This window comes from Gossypium arboreum, chromosome 3, assembly GCF_025698485.1.
Source record: "Gossypium arboreum isolate Shixiya-1 chromosome 3, ASM2569848v2, whole genome shotgun sequence".
NCBI lineage: Eukaryota > Viridiplantae > Streptophyta > Magnoliopsida > Malvales > Malvaceae > Gossypium > Gossypium arboreum.
Window position 1 is genome coordinate 31,471,080 of NC_069072.1, and position 12,806 is coordinate 31,483,885.

The 12,806-nt window shown below is 26.3% G+C and overlaps 2 long non-coding RNA genes across 2 annotated transcripts; one reads left to right on the plus strand and one right to left on the minus strand.

Annotated features, from left to right (window-relative positions):
* Positions 1 to 349: 349 nt before the first annotated feature.
* LOC128290265 (uncharacterized) lies at positions 350 to 1,148 on the minus strand. The gene is made up of 2 exons (XR_008279950.1): positions 668 to 1,148; positions 350 to 557 (listed from the first exon to the last, which is right to left on the minus strand). It is a non-coding gene; the product is annotated as an uncharacterized LOC128290265 (long non-coding RNA).
* A 2,091-nt stretch (positions 1,149 to 3,239) lies between these two features.
* LOC108459474 (uncharacterized) lies at positions 3,240 to 4,360 on the plus strand. Its single transcript, XR_001867357.2, has 2 exons — positions 3,240 to 3,658; positions 4,074 to 4,360. It is a non-coding gene; the product is annotated as an uncharacterized LOC108459474 (long non-coding RNA).
* The last annotated feature ends 8,446 nt before the right edge of the window (positions 4,361 to 12,806 follow it).

Genomic DNA, 12,806 nt, shown 5'->3' on the forward strand with positions numbered 1-12,806 from the left:
AATTTTCAAAAAATAAAAAAAGTGGGAATCAAATTAATAAAATTAAAAGACGTACAATAGGTGCATGCAATATTTATTTTACATTCCTTTATATGATTACTTATGAAGTTCATAAATCTAACAAGTTCAATTAATCAATATGAATTATCAAATTTAATTAATTTATTTATCATGAGTCATTAAATTCACATAATCAATTTATAATTTTATGATGTTCCAAATTCATAATAGAATATTTAATTAAGAAATGTTGAGAATAGACCCGGATAAATAACGAAAGAGAAAAATAGAGAATATTAAAAACACAAATTTTACGTGGAAAAACTCTTCTGATGAAGAGGATAAAAAATCACGGGCAAAGGAGATTTTAGCTTTTTACTAGATGAGTAAACAAACAAGAGTACTCCATATAGAAAATAAACCTAAATGTACTAGATGTACAAAACTTAAACTCCAAATATAAAGCCCTAACTAGGGTACAAAGTTCTCTTCATAGCTATCCCAAAACCCTTTCTAAAACTCATCCTACGGCTATATCTTGTCGCCTCTTAATTGGCCTGTCAAAACATAGATACAATGACCCCTTTAAATAGACTAATATTAGAATTCTAATCATACTAAAATATCACTGGTATAATTAGAGTTCGACTGGGAGAAGGAATCCTACTAAGTTGTCAAAACACGGCCGCTTAATTGGAGAAATCGTCGTGATGTCATGAGTCTCCTCATCGTGACGTTGCCCCTACTTTGTGACTGGTTGCATCTATCTTCAATAAGTGCCTACAAACTGTCCAATATATGCTAGGCACACTCTACAAGAAACTTAATAGTTTATTGAATTGATATATTTAATTTCACTAAAGGAAGATTATTTTCATTTAATAAAATATAATTGTCGAAACCCTTTTTTATTTTGAAAACAATGGTCATCGACTTTGAAAACAAAAATGTGGAGTCGCCACCAATCTCTTGATTTAGGTGTGACTGGGCCACCTACTAAAACGTTTTATTCTATTCAAATAAATTTGGTTCATGTAATAAAAAAACGGGTTCGGGAGTCGGTTATGCATGAGGAAGGGTTAGCACCCTCATTACGCCCAAAAATCGGTACCAAGTTGATTTGTTGCTATCCTTATACCAAAAATTTCCTTAAAGAAAAGATTTTTCAAAGTATGATCCTTTTTAAAATGCTTGAATAGTTAAATTAGCGGTCAAAATTCTCTCGTTTCAAAAATATGCGGTATCATACCCAGCACGATTGAATATGATCCTTTATACCTTTAAGAAGACGATGAAATTTTGACTTTTGAAAACTCGTACACTAAATTATAAAAGGTTATCCAAATATTTAGTTCACCGAAAAAGTCATACCTAGTACGATTGAGCACGATTTTCCGAATTCTCCAAATATTAGATATTGCCTTATTTCAGAATTTTTGAATGATAGAAAATTGGAAATTTGCTCAAAAAATATGTTTATTTGTTTTAAAATAGATGAAATACTTAATGCATTGTAACAAAACATATATATATATAAAAAAGGTTAATGAATATGAAATAATATACACAAAGTACAATAAACCTCACTTAATACATCTAACGATTATATACAATTATTCTAAGTATAATGTAACCAAAATTCTTTAAGCATGGATAGTGAATAATTAATACAAAAATAATATACACGATAATTTACATGACACAAAATAAAATGATGCACAAAAAAATGTATGAAACAAAATGGAATTAGAAATCAATATAAGACATTTTCAACATAATGATGAATTAATGATCATACATATATATATATATATATATATATATATATATATATATATAAGTTGACAAATTTGCATAAAAACTTGGGATACATGTTTATTGAAATAGTTATTATAAAATACAAAGTTCAAATCAAATTATCTATGAAATATTTAGAACACAAATTCATTCAAAATTGATAATTCACATGATAACTTAAATAATGTATTAAATATGAAGGAATGACAATATACGATATAAAATAATATACAAAATAAATTTATGAAACATGTATATACAAGTGAAATTGGGTATAATTATTTGTAAAAAAATGAAATTAATAATGTATGAAAGAAACAAAGTAAATATATAAGTTATATAGGTAACAAAATATAAAAAATATAATACATAAGGATAATATGAGAGTGTACACAATAAATAAGTGGTATGATTTAAAATATGGTTCTCAAAAGAAATATATTATACACATGAATAATTTTAAAGAGAGAGGAATAAAATATACATAAAAGAAATATTAATTTGAAATCAATAATTTAGATTATAATAAAATAATTTAATATAGGTTACATACATATATTTTGGAAATAATTAAATGTTAAAATATCTTGAAATAAAATACTAATTATAAAATTAACTTAATTTTATCATATACTATGCATTTAATAAAAATAATTAGGTGCAAATTTTAAAAAAACTATATATATAAAATATCATGGTTTTAATAATGTATGTAAATTAAATATGAACACAAAATATATGCTTAATGATAACTTAAATAATATATTAAATATGAAGAAATAATATTACATGGCAAGGTATAACACACATGATAGATTTTTATTTAAAATATACATATAAAAATAAATACATGTGAAATTAAAAATTATATAAATACCATTTTACTTAAAAATATTTAAAAGAAATACTAAATAATATACTAAGATAACATAATATGGAGACACATTTTAAAATAACAATTTTATAAATACAAAGACAAATTTCCAAAACAGTATCATATGTAGATAAAACATGTAAATGAGATATAAGTCAAGAAATATTTTAAATAATTTATATATATAAATATATTGACAACACTTATTAATGAGGTATTAAAACAATGTAATATAAAAAAAATTTACAACATGCAAAATAATAGTTATTATAAAAAACTAAAACGAATGACTAGTATACAAATATATATAAAATACTTAAAGAAATAGGAAACATAATGTCAAAAAGAACAATCTAAAAATAATTGTACAAATGTAACAAACGGACTTATTAACATGGATTAAGGCATACACATATTAAATGTATTTTAAATTAACGATTATACAAATATAAGACCCAATTAAAAATGCAACAAGATAAGAAGGATAATTTGTAAATAAAATGACCATAAAATAGATCAATGCATAACATGCGTAAATATATAGGGACTGATATTGTAAATCCTCCCAGGCCTAAATCGCATCATTGTATCATGGACTAGAATGACAACGCACTCAAATCAGTGAGCCAAATTGAAAAAACAAAGCAAAATAAAAAGGATGCAATTGAAGCCCCATGCGAATGCAAAGGATTTAGCGCGCAAATTTACCTTGCATACAAAATGGCTCAGATCCGATTCACATTTCGGGCCAATGCGCGGACCTTCATTGCTAGTGAACGACACCGTTTTTTCAATATGTTATTTAGAACCTTCCTTCTACCCTTTTCTTCTCCAAACACAACCCCCATTCAATCAACATTCATAGCCCAAAAATCAAATGGCCTGGGCTCCTTTCAGCAGCTACCGAGTTACCATTCCATTTGGTGGCCAGTAACGCATGGGCAGTGACCAGATCTCGCCATCGGAGGCTCCACACGAAGAAATCTGGTAAACCATTTCATTTTCTCCTTTTTTTTAAAAGAACTTTAAATCTAACATGGTTTATTCGGGAAAAAAAAACTAAAAACATTTGATTCCATTTGACCCTCGTCCAGATCTCAATATTACTGAGATCTTTTGGATTTCATGGGCGTCGATTCACATGCTGAAAAAAAAACTAGCCAACCAAGGAAATTAATCAGAGGAAAAAAAACTTGAGATCATCTTTTAAAAAAAATTTCTTTTTCGAAATTTTCTTTGTATTCTGTATGCGTAGAGTGTACGTGTATGCGTACAGTGTGAGTGAACAAATACAGGGATGAAATCAATGGCTTCTTATAGCCTGATTTTTGGAATAAAAAAAAAAAAAATTAAATCCTTAGTTGTATTCTGTTAGTAATTCTTCTGGTATATTCTTGTGCAGATTTGGCCGTACAGAGGAGGCGTGCGAAGGAGGCTGCGCGAGGAGCCACTCGTGGGAGTCCCAATTTCTGGCCTATTCTGGCACGTTCCAGAAGCTCCCAGTGCTGCTGAGATAATTTTGGATGTATTGGGCCTCGGGTTTTAGGGCTTATTGGGTCATGGGTTATTAAAAATGGGTTAAAATTATTGGATTTTATGTAATTGGGTAAAGGGTTTTTTTTGGGGGTATTTGTTTAATTGGATTAAAAATGTATTTGGGCTGCTTTAATTTAGTTTATTTTCTGTTTATTGTTTTTTGATTTTTTGGTATAAGCCCGGACAAAAATTGGGCCTTACAATAATTAATAGATTTTTTATGTGAAATTTAACAAATTTATTGAAACAATATTTTAATAAATATAATTTTTATTTAATAAATTAAAATTAATATGCTTGCTTATACAAAATAGCTATAATTTTACTTCAAAATTTAGTGAATATGTTGATATAAATAATTAATTTAATAAAGAATGTACTTTATTCCTATGGATGTTGTTGTTATAAGTGAAAAGTTGTTCTAAAGGGTTAAAATAAAACATAAAAATTGTATCTGCTAGAAACTTAGTTGTTATAGTAAAATGCTATTATAATGGGTGGTTGTTATAGAAAAAATTGACTATATACACAATACACGTGAATATGATTGTTTCATCGAGCTTTTTTTTAATTTTACAAATAAGATTAAGAAACTAAGACATGTTTTATTTCTTTCTTTTTCTTTCAGTTTTGTCTTATTTCTTTCTTAAATATCTATATTATTAATAAGAATCTTGGCTAAGTTAGTGAAGCTTGGATACTCTGGCCCTTGGTAAAGAAACTCCTAAAGAAAATAAATAGTAGCATAAAGCATGATTGGATTTTATTTTTTTTACCCGCTTTAAACTTACAAATGTTTATGTGTTAGAGACTGTGTGACCCGAATCTCGCCACTTGTTGAAGAAATAAATATAGTGGCAAAATAAAGGGATATGTAGGGGTGAAAGGCTAAAGGCCCAAAGCTATAGCCCACCACAAATCCCCACTAAGCACAAAACTGGACTGGGGTTGCAACCGGGCAGTACAGACCATATTGCACAAGTTGAGTCCATATAGTACTTCTATCATTTGACTTTGATTAGAACAGGGTTTTTCAACCTTTAGATAGATGTAGCCTAGACTCCTATTGTGTCATTCGTTTTTCAACATTAGTGAATTTTTTTTCATCTGCCCGTAGTTTTTTCCCAAAAGGATTTTCATGTAAAACTTGTGTGTTCTTATTTTTCTTTTCATAATGCTTTACAATCGTTCTACCGCCATTGTTGGCGTTTATTATAACATTATGTATTTCAAATATTCTTGTGTAAATAGACATGAAAGAAAATGTTTAGTTTTAAAAGATTCTATGGTTTTGATACTTGACAAACTCCAAGCAAAAGTTTTCAGTTTTGATAGCATTTCGGGGAGATGGTTTATGGTGAGAGCAAGGGATGACCAAATTGGACATTGTCTCTGTTTCATCCCTATGCTCCTGAGTTTCAATTCAAAATGTTGCCTTTGCACCTACATAAAATTAATATAAAGCCAAATTATTCTTAAAGAACCAGCTATGATAGTCAAAACCCAACTAAAATAGCCATGGTTTCTGTAGAAGATGGATTTAGAATAATTGTTAGTTAGATATTTCTTTTCGATGAATTGCAAAGAAGAAAAAACTTTAGTAGCAACATCATTAATGCAATTTGAACTCAAGTTATACTTGAAATAATAAACACGTTAACCATCATACCAACAAACAATATTCTTTAGTTACATACTCTTAATCAACATATTACACATCTTCGATCATTATGACATGGCATTTAATATGCAAACCTGTAAATAAAGTGGAAAACAATGCATTTAATTTTTGAAGACAAAGAAGAGGGGGCGAGAGGGAATTATTTAATTTTAATTTTAATAAATGTTTTAAGTAAAAAAATGAAAATATAAAATGTGATTTTTTTCTATCCTCCGTTAAAGAAAACTAAAAATTATAATATTTTAGATATCAAATTGAATAAAAAATAGGTATTAAAGCTAGAAATTAAATTTGCTTTAAGGGTCAAATAGGAATTAAGCCTTTTATTAAATGATTACTTTTATATAGTTCTTGAATAAAAGAAATAAAATTAAACTCATATCTAATGAAACAAATTCTTTATCACTATACCAATAATAATTCTTGAATAAACTTTAAAAATTAACTTTTAACATAAAATGTTTTCAAAAATCAAATTTGTGTATATAAATAATGTCATTAATTGTGTTGATGTCACAAGGCAATTCGATATTTAAATTTTTAAAATAGAATTTTAATATTGAATTTTCTTTTCATTAACTTTTAACATGCTATAGAAAAGTGAAAACTCCATGATAAACAATTGAAGTACATTTAAGATTTTTAATATAATGTATTTATCTATCTCAATTTTCATTTTACTCACAAGTTAAACTATTTTTATTCTAATTTCGTACATATTGTGTAAGTATTGTTATTATTACTAGTTTCAAGTTTTTTTTTATGTGTTATAATTTTTAAACACACACATTTATTTTAAATACGTGATTTTCACACATATCGTATGTAATAAAATTTTAATATATATTAAAAATGTGTAAATAGTAACCTTTGTTTCTCTCTCATATGTATAAATAGTAAGACTTATTTCTTTCATATATCGCCTTTTCGGTAGCTCCGTAAATATAGAATGCGTTGGGAGATTTAGCAAAATAATTTTATTTTTAAAAGTTGATTAGCAAATTAGACTTTTTTCTCGAAATTTAGGGAAATAAGCCATTTTTAGATAGAAAAAATTGAAAACGCATCATGGTAAAAGCGCCTTTTGAAAAACACTTTTTATAAAACGCGTTTTTTGTTGACACGTCAGCTCCTTTGGCCAGGCAATTAAGGAATAGCAATTTCATCCTTGAGTCCCAAGTTCAATACCTCTTCTAACTACATTTTTATTTTTATTTTATAAAATCAAGTTAATTAATTCAAATATCATTATTTTTAGTAAATATAGTTTTTATATGTGAAATATTTATTTTTCAATCCATATCATGAGTGTAGTAAATTTTAGTATTATATATTTTTGTATATGTATTTGAAATAATTATTTGATTTTATAGTATTAGAAATCACTATTCCCACAATGTAGGTGGAGAAAATAAATATATGACATATAAATATTATATATAAAGAAAATATATAATAAAATTAGTTGATGTTTTAAGAAATAAAATATTTTCAACATAATGATAAATATAAAAAAAATTTATTATATAATTATATAATTATTAATTTATTTAAATAAATAAAGAATTTATTAATTAAAAATATTTTTAACATAATGATATATATAAAATTATATTTTATTATATTATTACATTTCTTTATTTTATTTATATATATAAAAGAGTTATTAATTAAAAGATGAATTAAAATAAAAATCTTGAAAGTATATTTATTAATTAAAAACATTAATTTTAAAAACTTGAAAGAACATGAAATAAAAAATAGAAATGTGGTTAGAAAAGAATTAAATTTAAAACTCAAGAATGAAATCACTATTATTTAACCATCTAACTGGAGGAGCTAATATGTAAAAGAAAATACGTTTTCCAAAAGATATTTTTCAAAAGCACTTTTTCCAATACACATTTTAATTTTTCTCTCTAAAATATCCTATTTCCTAAATTTTGAGGAAAACAATCTAATTTACTAACTAACTTTAAAAATTACATTTTTTGCTACATAACATTTTTTACTACATCTTTTGAATGTGCCTCTTGTACAAATGAAAAAAAAGAAAGAAAGCATATTTTACTATTTTTATATAAATCTAGAAACAAAACAAAAACAAAATTGTAATAAGAAGTTGGGTTAATATGTAGTTTGCTCATTGAATTTATCTAAGAGTATTTAATTGGTACTTGAAATTTTTTTGTACCTACCCAATACATAAACTTGGATTCCATCACCTAGGTTCGTATATCCACATTAACACTGTTAGTTTCTGCTGATGTGACACTGATGCTCAATACTATAGTGACACATAGTAGCCTTTCAGTATACTTTTTAAAAAAAAATACTTTTTTTGGATAAATTCAAGTACCAACTAAATAATTTTTTCACAAATTCAAAGAGTAAACCATATATTAACTAGGGGTAAAGCCAAGAAATTTTTCTAGGAGAGCCAAAATTAATTTGTAATTTATACGATAATAAAGATGCAATTTCACCATTTAAAGAGTCTATATTTTTTAATTTTAAAGAATTTAATTAAATTTTTATTATTTTTTAAGAGGGCAAAATATAATTTTATATTTACTAATTTAAAATTTTTAAAGAATTTAAATGAAAAATTTTTCATTTTAAGTAGGCGGGCTCCTGCGATATCCTATATTAACCTTAAGAAATATTCTCTTTAATAAAATATTATTTATTATAAACAATTATGAACGCTATTTATTTAAGATTAATAAAAGGGATGTCTGGTGCAAGATGTATTTTTTAATCCTACTACCTTTTTAAAGGAAATGGAACTTTTGCAATTAATTTTATTTGAATTTAAGATAGAAAATTTTAGACTTATAAAATATAATTATATGTAATATAAATTGTTAGTATATAATTACGTAGTTTTAAATTTTAAAATGTATGTTGTGTTTGGTAATATAAATTGTAAGTATATATAATTTTATATGTTATGTTTAGGGTTCATGGTTATCCTCGCAACAATGTTACTTCTAAAGTTCCAAATTGTATTCTTTTTTAAGAATGCAATGTACCAACTTGTTAGTTGATTTTTTTAATAAGATGACATCATCTAATTCATTGGTAATACTTGACAAAATTATGTAAAATTAAGGTTTTGGCCAAAATGATTAAGTTGAACATGATGTCTTAGATTCAAAATTTCTTATAGTAATATTTTTTATGAAAATTTAGAAGACAAAAATATCAGTAAATTAATATTTTTTATTTTGTAAAAATAATAATTTTTAGTAATTTTCTAATTGAGTTAGTGTCAACTCAGTTAGAAGCTTAAAATATGGCTTAATATATATTTTGATACTTAAGTTTCACTTTTTTTTTTAATGTGACACATGCGTGTTTTTTGGTCCAATGTGGTACCTGCATTTGTCAAAAGTTATACAATTTGATACTCGATGGTAACAATATTAATAGTTTAATATTTAATTTGAGTTTTAGAGTCGATTTTATGATAAATAATAATTAACTAATAATATTAACAATTAAATTTTATCAAGTTAACCCTAAAACTCGAAAAAGAAAGCACAACCAATGGATTATATTTTAAAATTAAATATATTCACAATCAACAATAAAATTATTCTATTAACAAAGTTATGAAAATTTCAACCTAATAATATTAGCAATTAACTTTCATCAAATCAACTCTAAACCTTTAACTAAACACTAAAAAATAATACTGTTAATTTTGGGCACCAAAATATATAAAATTTGCCAAATTCAAACACTATATTGGATAAAAACACATGTAGTATACTTAAAAAAAAGTGTGAAATTCAAATATATATATACATACTATTCACCAAGAGCATCCTAAAGCCCCTGAAAAGTTAAGAGTTTGAATAAATTATAAGTTAATATAATAAATTTTATAGTTAAATTCTATATATATTTTGGCTTACTACCAATGAAAAATCATTGTTGCTGTTGGAATTGAATGAGCTCTTAAAAGTAGAGAAAGTGGGGTAAGTGAGCAAATTATGAAATGATATGTGCTCTCATTTGTCATCAAATGAAGCCACAAAACAAAGTAAAACAAAGAATGCCCCCTATCTTTGCCATCTCTCTAGGGGATGGGCGACTTTGGCTTTACTATAGGGTTGTGGTCGACCAAGACCTGGATGTGCCATCACACCAAAATTTGTGATGATCCATGAAATGAGAAAAGAGAATGTCCCATTCAATAACCACAATCCGAATATAAAGACAGACAGACATGGTAAGAATGAGATTGGATTAAACTTAAATTTTATGTGTTGCTTTGATGTGCCCACAGCACTTTTTAATTTGTCATTTAGCTATTATATGAGATAAAATGTCTAAAAGCAGCGCCCATGCCTTTTGGATCATGCAATGTCTCGACTTTGGAGCTGGCAAATAAATAAAGCAGTTCTTTTATGTACCTCAAATCCTTTTCCTTCCCAATCATTGATCTCAGTCTCTTGAACCAATTTATTTATGGTTTTGCCCAACAAATTTAAGGTTTCCTTATTTTATAATTTTATTCCTAAATTACTCTAATAATTTCACATTTTCAATTTCAATTTCAATCCTTCCCATTCTTTTTCTTACCAAATAAAACAACATTTGTCCCCGATAAATTAGTAATTTATATGAATGAAATAGCCAGACAGTGAATACAAAATAAGTTAATAAGATTTTTATGTCGGTGTTTGTTATATGGCTTACATGCAACTTAACTTGTATCCCACAGACCACTATTTCTTTTTCTTGGTACACTGTAAGCTAATAAAAATTTTTAATATTATTTTATTACTCTTCAAACACATGCTTCTTACTATTTGAAGCTTAAAAAATTGTTAATAGAAAGATAATAATTTAATTATAAATTAATTCAATAAAAAAATTAACATTTTATTTATTATTATATAAATTCATTTAAACAAAAGCCTTTTAATAAAATTGGAACCTTTTTTATATATATGATAAATTCTTGTTATTAAGTGAACTTATTTAAGCAAATATTTCAGTAAAACTAAATTTTTTATTTCTAAATATAATGAATCTTATAAATAATTAAAATAATATTTAAAATAGATAGTATAATGAGCGGTAAAAATTATACTGATTAGTTTAAAAGTTTCTCCAGCATTGTGCTTGATTGTTTTTTTTTTTAATATTAAAATATGTCATTGCGCTTCCTAAAATAGGATTAATTTTTTAATGTAATATTTATGTTAATATATGTCAGATATAAAGATTTAATTTTAAATAAACAAATTAAAGTTAAAATTTTGTAAATTATAGAATAAAGTGAAACATGAAAATAACATTGAAAGTAACTAAAATATCACAAAATAAAATTTAATTAATATCAATAAATTAATTAAATATTAGATATTAATTAATTAAAAAATTAACATGAAAAATTATAAACTCAACTATAAATATTGCATATAAAATTATTTATATCATATTAGATTATGACAAGTGGATAAAAATATTAGATTATAGCACATGTAAGTGAAAATTTATGTAACAAATATATTTATAGAAAAATTTGATACAAAAAACAAATAAGGTTTTAGCTAAAATGGTAAAGTTGAAATATTATAACTTGTCTTAGATTTAAATTTTATTATGTATGTATTTAATATAAAAAAAACATAAATACCTTCATAATAATGTTTTTACTTTGTAAAATAAATGAGATTTTGATAATTTCATACTGAGTTAAGACTCGTTCATAGGTAACATCTACTTAGTCAAACACATACAGAGAACCTGATTGATGGGTAATATCAACTTAGTTAAATACATAAATAATAGTATAGAAATTTAAAAGGTAATTGTATATTACTAGGTAGTTTTTTCTTTTAATTTCCCAATGTCCTACTCACGAATAGGACTCAATGGTCAACATATATGTGTTATACTCTCCCACTTGGCGCGACATGTGGCATCACAAGAGTATACTTGAGAGACACTCATGGACAGTTTTTCGCTTACCTCCCTGCCTACAGTGGCCCAGACAATCCTCTACTGCTCATCTAGTCACTAGGTGACCAACAACCAGAACAACACATCCTCCAAGCCACCAGCTTTTAGCGGGTGCGTAATCACCTCCAAAAAGGAGACCACCAAGGGACCACTAGGTGTAAGAACCTCATGCTGCCTCGACTAAGGGAATGTCATAACAGTATCATACATGAGGACAACTCACATACAACGGCCTTACCACCTGGTCAACTGCACTATCACCATGTCCCAGATTTACCGGTGGCATAGCCTCAATGAGCATGAGACCTCCTTCCCTATAAATACCATATAGAATGAAGAAAAAGGGAAAGATCCTTTAGCCTTTCAGCAACCCTAAGTAGTCAGCATTTAGCCTCCTTTGCTACCTTATCCTCCCCCTCACTTGCCTCCTTTCTCCAACCCTTCAATTGTTTAGGTGAATCGACCTTTGTTATACCATCACTTCCTCCTCTCCTTATTTCCTCTATTGCAAACGGTTTAAGTAAACTTAACGACAGAAATCATGGGAATATGGAACTGTAATTGGAAGACAAAAATATGCATATACATGTTTTGAATGGTTGTACGTTGATTTCATATGTAAAGACTCAAATAGTTTGGTCTAAGATAAGATTGATTTAGAAGTTGAATAAAAGGATGTTTGTTCCACTTTTGAACAACCCACCTTAATCATAATTGCCATCGCTAATTCCTCGCTCAAATCTGACGATGATATTTGATTACCATTGAAATCATGATTAAATTTTGGGTTTTATTAACCAATGCTTTAACTTCTATATATAATATATTCATCTAATTCATTAAAAACAATAATAATAATACATTTAAAATAAATTATTTGAAGAAATGGTATTTTATATATTTTACTGCTAACAACAGATTTTAAAAGTCTGCCTA